General features: G+C 39.9%; 1 non-coding gene across 1 annotated transcript; it reads left to right on the top strand.

The window, feature by feature from the left end:
• The first annotated feature begins 19,145 nt into the window (after positions 1 to 19,145).
• On the top strand, positions 19,146 to 19,253 carry LOC112745285 (small nucleolar RNA R71). The gene has a single exon (XR_003173222.1). It is a non-coding gene; the product is annotated as a small nucleolar RNA R71 (small nucleolar RNA).
• The last annotated feature ends 898 nt before the right edge of the window (positions 19,254 to 20,151 follow it).

Genomic DNA, 20,151 nt, shown 5'->3' with positions numbered 1-20,151 from the left:
CCTATGGGCATATCGAACAACTCCATACTCCACCACAAAGGAATCACCTTTCCGGTTAGCTTATGGAATGGAGGCAATGATCCCTGTGGAGTGATAAACCCCGATTTTGTGGTTTATCTTGTGCTTAATTTGGGTGGTTTTATCAACTTTTCTCACATTTATTCAATGAATTACCATGGTTTTGCAATTCTCCCTTGATTTGTGCATAAATGTGAAAACATGCTTTTTAGGCCCTAAAATTGATGATTTTAATTCACTTTAATTCCATTCGATACCTTGATATGTTTGTTGAGTGATTTCATGTTCATAAGGCAAGTATGCAAGTGGGAGAACTCATGAAGAAATGAGGGAACCGTAAAGTTGTCAAGCCCGACCTCCTGGCACTCAATCGACCATAACATGAGCTACAGAGGTTCAAATGAGGCGGTTTCAGTTGCGTTGGAAAGCTAACATCCGGGGCTTCGAAATGATATAAAATTTGCCATATGTTACTTCGCGCTCAGGGGCGCGCACGCGCCATGTACGCGTGCGTGCCGATTCTGCCGTGGGTCCACTTTAATAAAATCGTCCCCAGCGATTTTGTAGCTCATTTTGGGCCCAATCTAACCCATTTCTGATGCTATTGAACCCAAGGATTGAAGGGGGAATGAACCAAGTAGTCATAGTTTAGTTTTTATCATGTTTTAGGGTAGAATTCTAGAGAGAGAGGCTCTCTCTTCTTTCTAGATTTTAGGGTAGTTTAGGTTTAATTTTCTTAAATCCAACTTTTAATTCTTGTTTTGATTTAGTCTTCCCTTTTAATTTCTTGTTTCTACTACTCTATTCTTCTTAGTTCTCTTGTCAATTTTCCTTTTATGTCTCTTTTATGTTTATGAATGCTCATGTTGGATCTTGTTTATATTTAATGAATTTAATGTTTGATGTTCTTTTTATTGTTGATTTGAGTTGTGTTCTCACTCTCCTTGCAATTTGTAGTTGGTAGAATTTACTATTTCTTGTCATTTATTATGCTTTCCTTTTATGCCTTCCAAGTGTTTGACAAAATGCTTGGTTGGATGCTAGAGTAGATTTTGAGCATTCTTGGCTTGGAAAGAGTAATTAGGTAATCTTGAGTCATGAAAACCCAACTCATGTTGGTGATCTAGAGTTGTTAGCTAATATTGTTTCCATTGAAGCTAATCTTTTGCTAATTTAATTAGTGAGTTGATTAGGACTTTTGGAATATTGTTTCCATTAACGCTAATCTTTTGCTAATTAAATTAGTGAGTTGATTAGGACTTTTGGATTGAGATTAGCTAGTCTTATTAGACTTTCTCTGAGTATGAGGATAACATGATACCTTCCTCAATCGTCGGAGATGACGTAATGAGATAAATTCTTGTTTATAATTGTGGTATGATTGATTAATCTTGTTTGACTTTCTCCCTATTTGTTGGAGTTGACTAAATAAGATGAATTAATCATTGCATGACTAGGATAGAAAGCCTATGATCTTAACATTGCCATGAATGTCTCTCTTTATTACTTGCTTTCTTTAATTGCTCTCTTTACTTTTCTTGCCATTTATTTTCTTGTCCTCTTATCAACCAAACCCCCTTTGCATCTTCATAGCAAATAATTGACCACTTCATTGTAACTCTTTGTGAGATGACCCGGAGTCTAAATACTTCGGTTATTTTTCATTGGGGTTTGTTACTTGTGACAACCAAAATTTTTGTATGAAAGGATTATTGATTGGTTTGGAAACTATACCTTACAACGAGAATTCATTTATGAAATTTTAAACCGTCAAGAATTCGCTCATCATGGAGGTCAAGGAAGGATCGCCCAGAATAATCCACTACAACGAAGAGGCCAATTCCCTACTTCAAAAGGAAGAACTCGACCTACTTCCAGAAATTTGAGAAAAAGCTCGGATCAAGGAAGAGGCATTAAAACGTCGGACAGCCTCAAGATACAACCGAAAAGTAGTTCAGCGAGGTTTTGCCGAGAATGATCTCGTCTTAATCCGAAATGATATCGAAACAACTCGACCTAGAGAAAGAAAGCTGGTAGCAAACTGGAAAGGACCCTACCGAGTCGTAGAAGTACTCGGAAAAGGATACTACAGACTGACCGAACTCAAAGGGTGAGAGCTTCCAAGGTCATAACACGCCTACAACTTAAGAAGGTATTACAGTTAGGAGATAATAAGAGATCTTAGGATAAGGTGCACTCTTTTTCCTGGAAAAGGTTTTTTAACGAGGCACCAAGCCAAGATCTATGAACTACCTAACTTAGAGGGATAAAATGCCCACATGTATATATTTGCATTTTTTTATTTTGAATAAAGTTTCTAGATTTTCTACAAATATTCACCTGAAATGCAAAAAATTCATCGCCCAATTATAAAGCTACAGATCAGCAAAAAGTGAAAATCAAATTCATTGCTCGATCACGATAAAGACCAAGGAAGATGAAATCCAAATTCATCAAAAGGTCGACAAAACAAGGATCAAAACCAATTTCTACAAAATTGGCAAAGATGAAAAGGCGACAAAAATAGAATAATGCAAGAAGTTATCGAAAGTGATCCATAGAAAGGACCTGACAAGGTCTTAATGAAAATGGGTTGCTAAAAATAACTTAAAAGACAGGCCGACGTAAAGAAGTCAGACCAATCGACCACAATAAACAAAGTTATAAAAAGTAAATCCCTGGAAAGAGGCCTGGCCAGCCCTAGAAAAGAGGATTACCAAGAAAGAACTTAGAAAGGGACTGATATGATGAAGTCGGCCCAAACCAAAAGTTATGAAAAAGTAATCCATAAAAAAGACCTGACCAAGGTCCAAGAAAATGGAGTACTAGACTTAGAAGGGACCGACATGATGAAGTCGGCCCAAACCAAAAGTTATGAAAAAGTAATCCATAAAAGAGACCTGACCAAGGTCCAAGAAAATGGATTACTAGAAATAACTTAGAAGGGACCGACATGATGAAGTCGGCCCAAACCAAAAGTTATGAAAAAGTAATCCATAAAAGAGACCTGACCAAGGTCCAAGAAAATGGATTACTAGAAATAACTTAGAAGGGACTGACATGATGAAGTCGGCCCAAACCAAAAGTTGTGAAAAAGTAATCCATAAAAGAAACCTAACAAGGTCCAAATAAAATGGATTACTAGAAATAAACTTCAAACAAATCGAGATGAATAAGTCGGACCAAAGCTGCAAAATTATAAAAAGTGAATTTGTAGGATTTACTAAAAATAATTCACAAAGACATCGATCGATAGAAGGTATGCGCCATAAGGGACTCCAAATTGGACCCAGAAAGCAATAACCTCAAAAGAATCAATCTACAAAGTATAAAAGGCGATCAAAAGAGGTCGGAAAACAAGATTCCAACATCCTAAAGATCCCTGGAAAGCGCTAAAGCAAATCGACAAGCATATCACAAAAAGATAAAATTGCTATAATAACAAGACCCGAGAGGCCACCTGACATCGACCCTAAGAGGCTTGAAAAACTACTTTGTTGGCAAAATAAGGTTGCTAAAAAAGCAACTAAAAGTATCCAAAGTCAAGCAAACCACCAAATTACAGAAATAAAAGTTTAAAAGCCCACAGACCGGGCTGTATACCATACATTAGAAAAAAACTTATAAAGGATCCAAAGACTTCCCAGAAGCAGTGTCTCGAAGTGAAGGAGGACGAGTCTGAAGGGGGTACTGCATCTACTGTCCCATCATCCCGATTCAGGATCTGGACGTCAGGATCAGACTCAGGCTGACCGACTTCAACTGCCAGAGTTGAAGAAGGCGGGGCAATGAAGACTTTGACAGAAGGAACAGGAGGAGGCTCGACATCATCATCATCATCAGGGTCATCCGGGACAATCTTACCATCTTTTACAATGTTGTCCAAGCTGAAAAGAGTAATGTCAAGCTCAAGCGCAAGAACTCAAACTTGATCCTTCAAATTCTCATAAGCAGCATTCACACTGCCTACAAGATGACCCTGGAGCTCGGCGTAGTAAGCTCGGACAGACTCCAAACTCTCCCTGAGATTCATCATCTCCCCATAAGTTGTGACATAGCTCTCCTTATGTTTCAGCACCATATCCTCAGCCAACTTGGCAGAAGCCACAGTAGCAGTAGCCCGAGTCTTCTCACCCTCCAACTCTTTTTTCAGCCTCGTCACCTTCGCCTCAAGCTCCTCCTTCAGACCCTTCATCCAGTCGAATTCTGATTTGCCCTCTTCTATAAAGGCATTCGTTGCATGGATAGGAAGATCCTGGGCAGTTCGGTACAGAGCCACCCCTATATGTGCCATCTTAATGCTACTACGAGTAATGAAGTCCAAGTGACGAAGGAGGGAAACATCGTCAGTACGAATGACACCATAAGGAGCGATTTGTTGATCAACAAGCCCGACAGCATCAATGTCGGGGGCATCCAGATTGAAGGGCTCAACAGTTCTTTGTCTCTTGGGAGGAGGGACGATAGTAGGGGAAGAGGTAGCAGCAAAAGTCTGGGGAGGATCGTCACATGAACCCGAGGGGTAGGAATCATCCTCCTAGGTCCAGGAGAGCTCAGTACTGACTGTTTTGGCAGAGCATGAGAGGATCCTTCCCCAGCCACTTTGGCCAAGATGTTCTGGGCAGCCGTAGCCTTCCTCGCCTTCTTAAAGGCCCTCATGGAGTCATTATTTTTAACCATCTCTGAAAATACACAAAGAAAACCAAGTTATCATCCAGAAAGAAGAATGAACTCGACAAAATAAATAAATACAACAAATATCAAGGAAGTCGACCCCTACCCAGTTCAGTTCGGAGAAGCAAAGGATTTCCTAAAAATTTCTTAGTATCAAGATGGGGAGGCTGCCCCCTGTTTTCTTCTAATATAGTTACAAAAGCTTGCTCAACTTCGTCCAACATTTCCCAGGTGTACCTAGACACACTACATTCCTCTGCCATTCTAAGGGAAAGTTGGGCTCGCCATTCTCATCCAAAAAGAAAGGTCGAGCTCCCTCAACAGCTCGGATCTTAAAAAGGTAATTCTTAAAATCCCTGAAAGACTCATCATACATGGAAAAAACTTTGTGTCCCTGGGCAGACCTGAAAGAAATCCAAGAAGCTTTCTTTTTGATAGTCCCAGGTTTGGTTAACACAAAGAGGTACAGAAAGAGAGTTTGAGAAGGTTTAACATCAAATTCTTGACAAAGCAATTGAAAAATCTTGATAAATCCCCATGAGTTCGGATGAAGCTGAGAAGGAGCTACGTTACACGACCACAACAGGTCAGTCTCAAAAGGGGTGAAAGGAAGGGTGATGTTCATCTGGCTAAAAAAGAAGTCGTACGCATAAAAGAAGGGACACTCCCCCTGGGTCAGAACAGGGAAGCAAACCCTTTCATCAGAATCAGGTGCTACCAATTCATAGTTGTTTTCTTAATCTCTATTACTACAGATTCAATGATGTTTTCTACGCTCCGCATGGAATTCAGAGTTAGCTAGAGAAACACACAGCAGGACGAGAGAGTCCAGCCAGTCGAACATACCCTCAGGAACCTTAGAAGACATCTCAACAATATTTTTGCAAGAAGACATGGCCAACTAGTCCTACAACAAGAAAAAGAAAATAGATTACTAACCAAAATAGCTCGGGAAAAATCAAAACAACTCGGAAAAACATGACTCAGAGCAACACAAATAGTAAAAGGAAAACCCCAAGACACACACCAAGGTCTAGGGCCATCCTTTGGAGGCAAGGATAGAGTAAGGACTCAGAAAAGATTCTACAAGGCTACACCCCAACAAAACTCTCAGCAAAGAAAAATAATCCCTTCCAAACAAGCAACGACACGAAGAAAATCAAAACAAGCCACCAGAAAAAGGTTTTCTTCTACAAAGTTCATCAGCAAAGAAAACTACCAACATGGCAAAAGTCATCAAAGGAGCAATCTTTTGAGGAAGCAAACAGGTTCATAAGCCTCAGTAATAACATGCAGTTCATAGAAGAGGAGCACAAACAAGAAAATAATAAACGGCACACAGAAACCCTAAAAGGACCATTTTCAAAATCAAAAGACACTCCCAGAGTAGTAACAAGCAAATCCACGATGATATAAAAAGGTTCAAAATTTCCAACACAAAGTCAAGCCAGATCAAAACTTTACCAAGAATAGAACAATGCAAGAATAAAGGAAGAACGACAAAAGAAATAAAAGAAAAAAGAACCAACCTGAAAGAGGAGGAAGCGCCAAAAAAGTTGAAGGCGAAAAGGCAAAATCCAGAAAGGCCTTTCGAGCAAAAGAAGCTCCGGTAACCACCAATAACGCCACAAAAGGAAGCGTGAAAAAATGGGCTCAGGCAAAGACAGAAAAACAAAGAAGGGTGGAGTTACAGTGAGCAAAAGAGAAGAAGAGACGGAAACCAAATCTTTGAAAAAACTAAATTCAAAATGAAGAAAGGGGAAAGACAGCAAAGGAAAGAATTAATGGGTTATTAAACCCTCGCACGTTCCCAAGGCAAAAAGACGCGCATTTCAAAAGAACAAAAGGAACGCCTGTTTCAAAAAATTAAGGAAAACGTTCCACATTCAAAGGGAAACTCTACAAAGAAGAAGTCGACAAAATGCTCGAGTTCGGCTTCACCAAAGAAGGATCGAAGTCCTAAAACTAAGGACTCGACCTCAAAAGGAAGACCACACTCGAGCAGGGGCAATGTTCATACCCTGGGTCGAGCTCTCCGACCCGGGTTGTTTAGCGACAAGTCGACCAACCTCTTCAGGTCAGGACTATCCGACCTCTTCTCAAAGAGCTCGGCCAGATCACTAGGAAAGCCCAAAAAGGGCCCAAAAAGAGGAACACGACCCAAATCCAAAGGCAGTCCAAGCCTATAGAGATAAGGGCGGTTCCCTTGAAAGATAAGATGACTTCACTCAAAGATAAGATAAGATAAGATAACTATCTTATCTCCAGAAAGGTCACTCCACACTACTATAAATACACTGGAGCACCCAGGTATAACTCATACTCTGATTCTACAGAAATATCTGCTTAATACCCTTGCTAACTTAAGCATCGGAGTCCCTTGCAGGTACCCCCACCCTCCGGTGACGAATGATCAGCATCATCAACAAGTCCAACAAGTCGGATATGACAGCTACGGCCGTCACCCACCAGTCGGACACGTCATATCCGACCCGAATAGAAGATCTCATCCCAGATCGACCTATAGTTTCAGGTAACCCTTGGAGCACCTAGGCTAAGGGAATTGAGTGATCTTGAGTCTTTGGGTCTCATTAAATTGGTGATTTGAAAACCCTATGTGGTCAATTTGTTAACCATTGACACTAGCCTACTATTAAGTCAATTAGTAGCTAGGTTAGGACTTATGAATTGATGTTGATCAAGCCTATTGGACATACTTCAAGCTTAGGAGTTGACTTTTGATGTACTTAAAGCTTAGAAGTAGACTTAATGGGTTGGTCCCTCATAATTGTCAATATATAGTGTGTAGACAAGGATGGTGATCTCAATTTCCAAGTCTTAGCCAAGAGTTCTTTTCTTTTGTTCTATTAGTTCTTGTAATTTACTTTCTTGCTTTTATATTTTCTTGCCAATCAAAAAAATCAAACCCCTTTGTTTCTTCATAGCCAATAATTGAGCACTTCATTGCGATTCCTTATGAGACGACCCGAGGTTTAAATACTTCGGTTAATTTTGATGTGAGAATTATTAGTTGGTTTGGAGCTATGCTTACAAATGAAGTTCTTCTTTTCTATAAGTGAAATTCTAGACCGACCAAAATTCTTACTATCAAGCTCATATTCGAGAGGGAAAACATTGTAGAATGATAGAGGATGTCATTAGGAGTAGTAGTAGATAGTAGTAGGAGGCTTTAGGTTTAGTTTTCTTTAAGTTTTCTCTCAACACCATTAGGGTTTATATTAGGGTTTTACATTTCAAGTGCCATTTTCCATTTTTGATCTTGGATTTTGCTAGCCTCAATTGTAAGTATCTCTTAATTACTACTCTTTATAGTTACAATTTTGATACTCTTTCTTGTAGTTAAAGTTATAGTGTTAATACATATACATTTTGCAATTTTGATTTCTTGTTGATCATTTTGATGATTGATGATTCTTATATGCTTGGTTGAGTTGCTATTGTTGCTTTTGATCATTTGTTACTTTTAGTTTCAAGCATTTTCTCAATTTTCCCATGTTTAATGTTTATGCCCACCAAGTATTTGTGGAAATGTCAAGTTTGATTATGGGCTAAATTTCCACCTCTTGGCTTGGGGAAAATGAGCTTATGGGTTCCTAGAGTTGGAATATCCAACATTTTGTGATAATTCTTGGATTGTTAATTGTTCTTGTTTCCACTAATGCTAACTTGTTGCTAAGGTAATTAGCAAGTGAGTTAGGATTTGTGGATTAAGAATAACTATGCTCACTTGACCTACTCTCCGAAGTAAGGGTTAACTAAGTGAGATTAATTCATTACAATTTTCATAGTTGTGGTTCCAACAAGGAAAGGACCCTTAGTTCATCCCAAACCAAGATTTCATTCATGCTTTGAATCACACACACATACATACATTGATGTGGATGGAAATTGGTGAGTTAAGAATGATTATAAAATATGCGTTGCAAGTATAGTTCTCAACCAACCAGAAATTTGCTTATCAATTTAGAAGGGTGTCACAGAAATTAAAATTAAAATACTGGGAGTATGAATCCTAGGTCGTCTCCCAACGAGTTGCAGAAAAGTGTGCTATTTTATTAATCAGATGTTTTCAAAAAGGTTTGAGTTGAATGGCAGTAAATTAAAATAGAGAATTTATATAAATTTAAATAAAAGCCTTGACTGGGAGTTGATTAGCTGGAAGCCCTATTCTTGTCGGAGTACTCTCAAGATTAATTGACAATTGAGGGTTATTATGTTTAGTTGCCCCTTACTAAGCAAGGGAAAGTCAAACGAGTTGGAATGCTGTATCTATCCACAAGTTCCAATCCGCTCTTGGGAGGATTGGTGTTAATGACTAGAGAGCAATCCAACAATAAACCCAATTACAATCTTTCTCTTGAGCATCCTAACTCAAGGGTTCCTTTCAATCAACTCCCCATCAAGTTAGGGAACTACTCGCTCATTGTAAATGTAAAATTCATAACATAAGAAAGGGAATTAAAGAAAGGCATGATAAATAATAATCAAAAGATTAATTAAAAATAAAAGTGATTCTTGTATTAATAAATGTTAAAATAATCCAATAGTAAAATTAAGTAAATAAGGAACATGGAAGAGTAAGAGACAACTAAAGAGAATGAACTAGAATGTCGAAGTCTTGATGAGGCAATAACTCTTCTCAATATCCCAATGCAAAAACAATGAAAAATAACAAATCCTAAAAACTATGAATGTGTAGAGAGAAAACCTAGAGGAGAGGAAAACTAGATCTAAAAACTAAAACTATGCGGAATGAATGTTCTTTTTGGTTTCTGCATGTTCTCTGGCTCTAGTATGCTTTTCTGGGCCAAAAACTGGGTCAAAATAAGGCCTGAAATCACCCCCAGCGATTATGCAGATTATACAGATCGCACATGTCACGTGGACGCGTCATTCAGGCGGACGCGTCATTCGGCGTTTCGCTTTGCCACGCGGGTGCGTCGTCCACGCTTTCGCGTCACTTGTGCAGTTTCCAATTCGCGCGGCCGCGTCATCCATGCGGCCGCGTCATTGCGATTTCCTCTCTTCCGCGCGGTCGCGTCATCCATGCGGCGTCGCTTCTCGCTGGTCATCTCCTCAATTTCTTGTGTTCCTTCCATTTTTGCAAGCTTCCTTTCCAATCTCTAACTCATTCATGCCTTATAAAGCCTGAAACACTTAACACACATATCACGGCATGGAATGGAATAAAGGAGAAATAAAATACATAATTAAAAGTCTCTAGGGAGCAAGTTTTCAATCATGCAATAACTTTAGGAAGGAATTATAAATGCATGCTTATTTAATGAATAAGTGGGTAAAGATCATGATAAAACCACACAATTAAACACAATATAAACCATAAAATAGTGGTTTATCAACCTCTCCACACTTAAACATTAGCATGTCCTCATGCTTAGTTGAAGGAGATAAAATGAATGAGTAAGAACATGTAAAACCTGTGCAATGCAATGCAACCAATATATATGAATGCAACTATATGATTTTTGTCCACTTGATCAAAAGTAAGTAAGCTCTTCAAAACAATTACAAATCAAATCCCACTAACTCAATTCTTATACAGTAAGAACAGATAAAAATGCAAGAAGATACCTCATGAAAGTAGGGAACATAGAAATTCAAGCATGGAACCCTCACTGATGATGTATGTACACTCTAGTCTCTCTAGTGTATAGGGTCATCACTCTATCCTTCTCTAATCATGCTCTCTAATTTTTGTTCTTCTCCTAACCAATCAACAACATTTAATATACCAATGCAAACATCATGAGGTCTTTTCAAGGTTGTAATAGGGCCAAGGTAAGGGTAAGGATGCATATATGGCTAAGTAAGCTTATAAATTGAATCTTTAATTAACCCAAGCTTTAACATAACCTATATATATTCTATGTAACTTTTAAAATTCATACCTAGCTACAAAGAAATTTCCTTTCACATTCCATACTCATGTTTCAACCTTTTATTCTGATTTTATCATACATGCATTGATCTTTGAATGCTTGACTTAGCATTGGGGTAATTTTGTTCCTTTATTTATTTGTTGAATAAATTATATATATATATATATATATATATATATATATATATATTATCCATGAACATAGAAACATAAAAATAACATAGCTTATCAATGCACATAGATTTTTAATTCTTACAGTTTCTCATGAGTAGGTATCCAAATTCCCAGTAGATTATCATGACATATTCCCTTATTATCTTTTGCTTCCACAATTTCCCATACTTAAATAACACACACAATTCTATCTTAAGCTAACCAAAGATTCAATTTGGGATATATAATTATTTTTCCGCTTAAGGCTAGTAATGTGGTAAAATATAGAACAAATGGGATTTAAAGGCTCAAAGTGGCTAACAAAGGTAATTGAAAGGGTAGGCTTAATTTAGATAAGTAAGCTAAACAAATAATGGCCTCAATCATATGCAAACATATAAATATAATAAGCATTCGACTTATAGGATGAAACAAAATATAGATTACAATCATAGAGAAGTAAACACACAAGAATAAAATAATTATGGTTAAATAATGTAACCATTCATAAAGGCTCAAATCTCACAGGTTGTGTGTTCTTTAGCTCAAAAATCATGTTCGAAATACAACTTCAAGCAAATTTAACATAAAAGTTTTAATTAAAATTAGTGAAATTTTGTTCCAAAGATAGGGTTTTAGAAGAAGCAAATTGTCTTTTTAATGAAGCAGAACATGCATGCAACTAATCTATTACTATGCAATTTATCCTATTCTATAAAATAAAAATCTAACTAAATATCCTAATTTATTGGTGCTAGGGAAGAGAAATTACCTCCGGAAGTCAGGTACTGACCGACCTCCCCACACTTAAGGCTTTGCACCGTCCTCAGTGCCATCTGTCAGGAATAAAGGTGGGTTGGTAGCAGTATCTCCGCAGTCAGGACCATCATGGCTCCCTGTGCTGGTAAAGAAAGTGGAGTCCGGGGTGTCTGAGTCCTTGAATTTTCCCATAATCAGCTCCTTGAGGTATGTGACTCGGCGCTTGTTACGGCGCTCTCTCATCTTAGCTTTCTGTTCCTGCCGATCCAATCTGGCAAGTATCTGCTGGAGCAGTTGGGCTGTTGTAGGTGCTTGTGGTGTTGAAGAAGGAATATCCTCAATTGGTTCAGTGGGCTGGCTAATAGTGGCTGCTGGAAGTCTAAGGTACTTCCCGTTAGGGACATACTGATCATCCCGGAGAAGCATGGCTTTGGTGTTCGCAGCTCTGTAGGAGACTCTGGCTGCTGAGACAAGATCTGAGACCAGGGCAGGAAAAGGTAAGTTGCCCGTGATTTGTACGTGTCCCATGGCATTCCAGATATGTCTTGGTAGATTCAGAGGTTGGTCTGTAAGGATGCACCATAGTAGAACGGCCATGTCCGCAGTGAAGGAGGATTCGTGAGTGCTCGGAAAGACGTAATGGGACATGATCTGTGCCCATATGCGAGCCTCCAAGGTAAGTGCTAAAGCTGAAATTCCCTTGGGGCGGGTACGATAGTATCCGTAGATCCATCTGCTGCCAGGTAGTGCGATAACTCTGAGAATGGCGTCCCAGTAAAATTGGTAGATCTGGCGTTTGAGTGCGGCTTCTTGAAAGGCATCCAATCCTTCTGGAACAGGGGGAAGACCTAGAGCTTTTTGAATGGCTTCTTCAGTAATGGGGACTTACTTCTGACGGACATAGACAGACTACAGGGTTGGCAGGTGGAAGTTGGAGTAGAACTCAACTACCCAAGAAAGATTGACCTGCCTTGGCTGTCTCTGTAGGAAACCCCATTGTCTTCGGGCAATTTACGGCTCAACAAAGGTAGCAATATTGGGCGGGAGGAGAAGAAGGTATTCGTTGTTGTAACTCCTTTCAGCCAGGATGGGGAACATCTGCTCACAGTAGCGATTGCGGAATCGCGTAGTGTCCTTTGCTGTGAAGGCTTTTTCTTTATCATCAACCTTTATGATCCTCTTAATCTTCTTTGTTGAGGGCTTTACCACAGTTGAAGAGGGTTTGCCACTAATGCTCTCTTTGTTCCTCTTCTTGCTGGTTGTTTGGGAGTAGCTTTCTCTTTTCCTTTCTTGGTGGCTATCCTGAAAAAGGGAAGAGAAAGTAAATAAAATTTAAAGGAGTAGAGCAAGGAAGAGGGTGATGTAAGTGATAATCAATGCACAATAAAGAAGAATGACGTTAACACATGGTCCGGATTACATGTGAAAAGTTCATCAATGGAAATATAGCAAGTGCATGTAGGAGCAAATAAATGCAAGGGGTTTATTGGCATGCAGGCAAAGGCATGAGTAGCATATATCAAGTATTCAATGTCTAATTTAAATATGTTATCACTCGTAACTAACCATCACGTTTATATTGATAATTAAATTCAATAAATAAAATAGTAAAGGGAATTTGTGAAAAGCAAGCATTGAATATTAGAGTAGAAAAATGTAGAGAAGTTCATAATGCCATATGGGCTTTTTCATAAACACATAGCATGCATGTAGAAGAAGTTCTTGAAAATAAGAATTTGAACATGCAAGTGATCCCTTAAAAAGCAATATATAATTGTCAAACAAATTTAAAACAATCCACAAGCATATAATAATAGATAATGACTCACATAAATTGATAACACCAAGTAAAAAGGAGAAAGAAAGAAAAAGAAAATATGAATAATGAAGGTAAAAAGAAAAGAAAAGAAGATGGCATATAAAAATAAGAAGAATAATAGAAAATAAGGGGGGAGGAGAAAAGAAAGAGAAAAACCTTGTTAATGGGGGTGAGAGAGAGTAAAAAGTGAGAAAGAAGGAAGAAGGGAGGAAGGAAGGGAGAAGAAATAAGGAGGGAAAGGAGAAAATAGGATTTGGGGAGAAAAAGATATGATAATTGGCAAATTAGGAAAACTGTACAGTGCAAGCGACGCGGTCGCGTGGGGCACGCGGTCGCGCGACTTGTGCTTAAACTGAATGACGCGGTCGCGTCAGTCACGCGGTCGCGTAACCCGTTTTATGCCATTGGCGCGAGGGTAGCCTCGCACTCACACAACTCTCTGTTCAATATCATATTAGTGCCAAATTTTGGGTAACGCGATCGCGTGGGGGATGCGATCGCGCGAGTGGGCTTTAGAAGGATATGACGCGGTCGCGTGGATCACGCGGCCGCGTGGGAAGGATTCTGCGTTCAGCACCAATCCAGCACCACTCTCGCACAACTTTCGGTCGTGCACCACTTTGACGTCGAAATCCTGGTCACGCGGCCGCGTGGGGCACGCGGTTGCGTGGGACAATTTGTGCCATTGGCATGCCTCCAGTCACGCTCTCGCGTGACTCTCTGTTCATTTTATTATGCTCTCCCAACACCCGCGACGCGGACGTGTCAATGAGGTGGTCGCGTCGCGTGATTTTTTTTTTTTAATAAAAGTATGGAAATGCAGATGCACGAAATGTACTAATGAAGAGAAGAGTTATTGAATAAGAAAATTAAAAATAAAAAAAAGAATGATCATACCATGGTGGGTTGTCTCCCACCTAGCACTTTGCTTTAACGTCCGTAAGTTGGACGCTCCACTAGCTCAGTCTTCAGCTATATGGGGATCTTCCAAGAGGAAGATCTCAAGCTCCTTATTTTTCTTCAGCTTCTCGCCATGGTACAGCTTTAAACGATATCCATTAACTTTGATAAGTTCAGAGTTTGAAGGATGGCTTAGGTGATAAACTCCGTACGTTTCTGCCTTCTCTACTCTGTATGGACCTTCCCATCTTGATCTCAACTTGCCTGGCATGAGCCTCAGTCGAGATTTATAAAGGAGGACTAAGTCCCCAGGTTGGAACTCTTTCCTCTTGATCTGCTGATCATGTACAGCCTTCATCTTCTCCTTGTATAGTCTTGAGTTCTCATAAGCTTCTAGGCGAAGGCTCTCTAGTTCCTGCAGTTGCAACTTCCTTTCAGCTCTGGCTTTTTCAATTCCCATGTTGCATTCCTTTACTGCCCAAAAGGCTTTGTGCTCTACTTCAACAGGGAGATGACAAGCTTTTTCATAAACTAAGCGGAAGGGACTCATCCTAATGGGTGTTTTATATGCTGTTCTATATGCCCAGAGTGCATCTTGTAGCCTGGTGCTCCAGTCTCTTCTATGAGGTTTGACTATCTTCTGCAAGATACGCTTTATCTCTCTATTTGACACCTCGGCTTGCCCATTAGTCTGAGGATGGTAGGCTGTTGCAACTTTATGAATTATCCCATGCTTCTTCATTAGTCCTGTTAGTCTCCTGTTACAAAAATGGGTGCCTTGATCGCTCACAATTGCTCGTGGTGATCCAAAGCGACAAATAATATGGTTTCTCATAAAGGAAACAACAGTGTTAGCATCATCATTGCGGGTAGGAATCGCTTCCATCCATTTGGAAACGTAATCCACAACTAACAATATATAGAAATAACCATTAGAATTTGGAAATGGACCCATGAAGTCAATGCCCCAAACATCAAAAATTTCACAGAAAAGCATAATCTGTTGAGGCATCTCATTCCTCCTGGATATATTACCAAATTTCTGGCATGGAAAACAAGATCTACAAAATTCAGCAGCGTCCTTAAAAAGAGTAGGCCACCAGAATCCACAGTCTAAGATTTTTCTAGCAGTTCTTTGAGGGCCAAAATGTCCTCCACTCTCAGATGAGTGACAGGCCTCTAAGATGGACTGGAATTCTAATTGAGGCACACACCGTCTAATTACCTGGTCAGCGCCACATCTCCATAAGTATGGGTCATCCCATATATAATATTTAGACTCGCTTTTCAGCTTGTCTCTTTGATGCTTAGAAAAGTTCGGAGGGAAGGTGCGGCTAATAAGATAATTAGCTACAGGTGCATACCAAGGGACTATCTCAGATACTGCTTGCAGGTGAACAAATGGGAAAGTATCAGCTATAGGAGTGGAGTCATCTGTAATGTGCTCAAGGCGACTCAAGTGTTCTGCCACTAAATTCTGGTTACCACTCCTGTCCTTAATTTCCAAATCAAATTCTTGTAATAGCAGTATCCAATGTATAAGCCTTGGTTTGGACTCCTTTTTAGATAATAAATACTTTAGAGCTGTGTGGTTTGAATACACTACTACTTTAGTACCAAGTAAATAGGCTCGGAATTTATCCAGAGCGAAAACAATAGCAAGAAGCTCTTTCTCAGTAGTAGTGTAATTCGACTGAGCGGCATCTAAAGTTTTAGACGCGTAAGCAATAACAAAAGGATCCTTATCTTCACGCTGAGCCAGTGCTGCTCCTACGGCATAGTTGGAAGCATCACACATTATTTCAAATGGTTGGCTCCAGTCTGGTCCTCGCACAATTAGAGCTTGAGTCAGTGCGGTCTTCAGCTTATCAAACGCTTATTTGCAATTTTCACTGAACTCGAACTCAATATCTTTCTGCAGTAACCTGGATAAGGGAAGTGCTACCTTACTGAAGTCCTTAATGAACCTCCTGTAAAAACCTGCATGGCCAAGGAAAGAACGGACCTCCCTCACAGAAGAGGGGTAAGGTAAACTAGAAATAACATCCACCTTTGCTGGATCTACAGAAATGCCAGTGTGAGACACAACATGTCCTAGTACAATCCCTTGTTTAACCATAAAGTGACATTTTTCAAAATTTAATACAAGGTTTGTACTGACACATCTCTCTAATACTCTAGATAATCCATCTAAGCAAAGGCTAAAGGAATCGCCATAAACACTAAAATCATCCATAAAAACCTCCAAACAGTCCTCAATAAGATCAGAGAAAAGACTCATCATGCACCTCTGGAAAGTAGCTGGTGCATTGCACAAGCCAAAGGGCATTCTCTTGTAAGCATAAGTCCCAAAAGGACATGTAAAAGTGGTCTTTTCCTAATCCTCAGGAGCTATATGAATCTGGAAATAACCTGTGTAACCATCTAAAAAATAATAATGCGATTTACCTGACAGGCGATCCAGCATTTGATCAATGAATGGAAGAGGATAGTGATCCTTACGGGTTGCTTGGTTGAGGCGTCTGTAGTCAATGCAGACCCTCCATGCGTTCTGAACTCTGGTTGTCAGGAGCTCTCCATGCTCATTCTTCACTGCAGTGACTCCAGACTTCTTTGGCACCACTTGTACTGGGCTTACCCATTCACTGTCTGAGCTGGGATAGATGATATCTGCCTCTAGTAGTCTGGTCCCTTCCTTTTTGACAACCTCTAGGATAGTAGGGTTCAGTCTTCTCTGGGGTTGATGGACAGGTCTTGCTCCCTCTTCTAAAAATATCCTATGCTCACAGACTTGAGGATTGATGCCTACTATGTCTGCCAAACTCCATCCAATTGCCTTCTTGTGCCTCCTCAGCACACAAAGTAACTGCTCTTCTTGTTGAGAAGTAAGTTCCCTTGCAATGATAACCGGAAACTTCTACCCGTCTTCCAGGTAAGCATATTTGAGGTGTGGAGGAAGGGGTTTTAATTCTAACTTCTGATTATGTTCAGGCTCTGGGTTGTCTGGAGCTGGTAACAGTGGTAGAGCACTGTCATTGTCCTCTGAGAATGTCCCCACACTTGGACCTTGTCCTGTGTTCTTCTCTTCAAATTCCTCCTGATGGACTTCAGCCACTGTTTCATCTATAATGTCACACTTGAGGATAGAGTGATCCTCCGGTGGGTGCTTCATAACTCTGTTCAGATTGAAAATCACTACTCGGCCATCTATTTCAAAAGAGTATGTTCCTGAAAAAGCATCTAATTTAAACTTTGATGTCTTCAGGAATGGTCTTCCGAGTAGGATTGATGATGGCTTATCTGAGTCATTTTGGGGCATCTCCAGGATATAAAAATTAATGGGAAATATGAGTCCCTTAATGCCCACTAGTACATCTTCAACAACTCCAACCACTGTAATAATGCTTTTATCTGCTAACACAAAATGAGCTGCCGACCTTTTTAAGGGAGGGAGCCTCAAAATATCATATATATACAAAGGCATTATACTTACACATGCTCCTAAATCACACATGCAATCAAAAATTATCAAACCACCAATAGTACAATTAACTATACAAGGACCTGGGTCACTATACTTTTCAGGTAAACCTCCCATTAAAGCAGATATGGAACTTCCTAAAGGAATAGTTTCTAATTCATTAATTTTGTCTTTATGTATACATAAATCTTTTAAAAACTTTGCATACTTAGGTACCTATTGAATAACATCAAATAGAGGAACAGTTACCTCAACCTTTTTAAATATCTCTACCATTTTTGGATCAGGTTCCAGCTGCTTCCTGGGCTTCCTTGCAAGTTGTGGAAATGGAATAGGAGTGGTGTCTTCTACAGTGTCTGTGCCTTTTGATGCTTCTTCCTGTGGTTGAGCTTCTTCTTTTTCAGCTATGTCCTGTATGTCTTTTTCCTCTTCAATATCTTCTATTTCCACTACCTCTTCAGCTGAGGCGTGTTCTGGTGAGCTTGGTTCCTCCTGGTTCTTCTCCTATAGTGTGGTTCCGGACCTCAGGGTGATGGCATTGATGCCACCCTTTGGATTGGTTAATGGTTGAGAGGGGATTTCACTGGAGCTCAAAGGTTAGTTATTGGAGTTGTTCATTGATCCAATCTGGGAGACAAGAGCCTGCAAAGTAGCGGTCAGACCATTCAGAGTGGCATTAATATTGTTTTCCATGGTCTATTGTCTCCGATCAATAGATTGTAGTAAGTCATCATTAGCAGATGAAGAAGGATAGGTAATTTGAGAGGTCTGCTGTAGGGTATTCTGTGGCCCTTGGGATTTTCTTAGGTGAGGTGCTCTGTAAGGTTGATTCTGATTCTACTGCCTATTGTTGTTGTTATTCCACCTCTGATTTCCCTGATTATCTCTGCCTCCTCTATTGTTGTTGTCCCTCCAATTCTGGTTAGAATTGTCTTGCCATCCGTGGTTGTAATTGCCACCTTAATTGTACCCTTGGTTGGGGCGGTCATAGAAGTTATGTGTGGATGCCACGATGTTGTCTTCCTGCTAGAGCTGCGAACATTCATTAGTATAATGGCTGTAATCAGCACAGATTCCACAAACTCTCTGTGGGACTAACTGTTGGTTTTGCTGTGTTGGAGAAGGTTGAACTTGCTGAACTTGTTGTTGGTTCAATTGCATCTGCTTCAGCAAGTTGGTCATTTCACAGATACTCTGAGTTAAAGCAGCAGTCTCTCTACTAGAGGATACATCTGCAATGGCTTTTGCACAGCCTTGTTTCTGCCTGTGATTCCTAGTAGATTCAGCTAAGTCACTGATCAATTGCCATGCCTCATCAGTGGTCTTGTACTTTTTCATAGACCCGTTGCTAGCACTTTCCAATGTGGTCTTATCTTGGGGCCTCATGCCTGTGTGACATAGCCGAGTAACACTATCTTGTCAATCATATGGTGGGGGCAAGCTTCCAGAAGATTATTGAAGTGCTCCCAGTACTCATAGAGAGTTTCAGAATCATCCTGAACAATCATAGAAATATCTTTCCTCAGTTTATCAGTAACTTCAGCTGGAAAGAACTTTTCCAAGAATTCTCTTCTCAGTGTATCCCAGTTGGATACGATTGCTGCTGGTTGAGTGTAGTACCACTCTCTTGCCTTCCCCTCAAGAGAAAACGTGAAAGCTTTCAGCAAAATTGAAGTTTCATCTGCACCATAACGCCTGACAGTAGAACAGGCTGCCTGAAAATCTCTTAGGTGCTTGATAGGATCTTGAGCAGGTAAGCCATGAAACTTGGGCATCAAATTGAGCAGTGCAGTCTTTATTTCAAAGTTTGTAGCCACCACTGGGTGATGCACTTGAAATGTTTGCATTGTAAAATCAGGGGCTCCAGCCTCTTGGATAGTAACTCTCCTGGCTGCTGCCATGTTACCTGCACGAAAACAACCAAATCAGTAGAACGGGGGCTGGTTTCTTTCTCAAGTGACGTTTCAGATCCGCCCTCAGAGAGGACTAACCGACGCCGAGCTTGCCTTATTCGTGAAATAGTTCTTTCAATCTTAGGATCGAATACTAGCAAGCTTGGGTCAGGAAGCGAACGTGTCATCTAACGAAAGAAACAAGCAGCTCATAGTTGCAAAATAGAATAAAATGCAAATAAATAAATTTCAATTAATAACTTTAGCACTCTATTGCAACTCTCCGGCAACGGCGCCAAAAATTGATGTGGACGGAAATTGGCGAGTTAAGAATGATTATAAAATATGCGTTGCAAGTATAGTTCTCAACCAACCAGAAATCCGCTTATCAATTTAGAAGGGTGTCACAGAAATTAAAATTAAAATACTGGGAGTATGAATCCCAGGTCGTCTCCCAACGAGTTGCAGAAAAGTGTGCTATTTTATTAATCAGATGTTTTCAAAAAGGTTTGAGTTGAATGGCAGAAAATTAAAT

Source organism: Arachis hypogaea, chromosome 14 (genome assembly GCF_003086295.3).
Source record: "Arachis hypogaea cultivar Tifrunner chromosome 14, arahy.Tifrunner.gnm2.J5K5, whole genome shotgun sequence".
NCBI classification, from domain to species: domain Eukaryota; kingdom Viridiplantae; phylum Streptophyta; class Magnoliopsida; order Fabales; family Fabaceae; genus Arachis; species Arachis hypogaea.
Note: the sequence above shows the minus strand (reverse complement) of the source record. Positions and strands in the feature narration are given on the sequence as shown.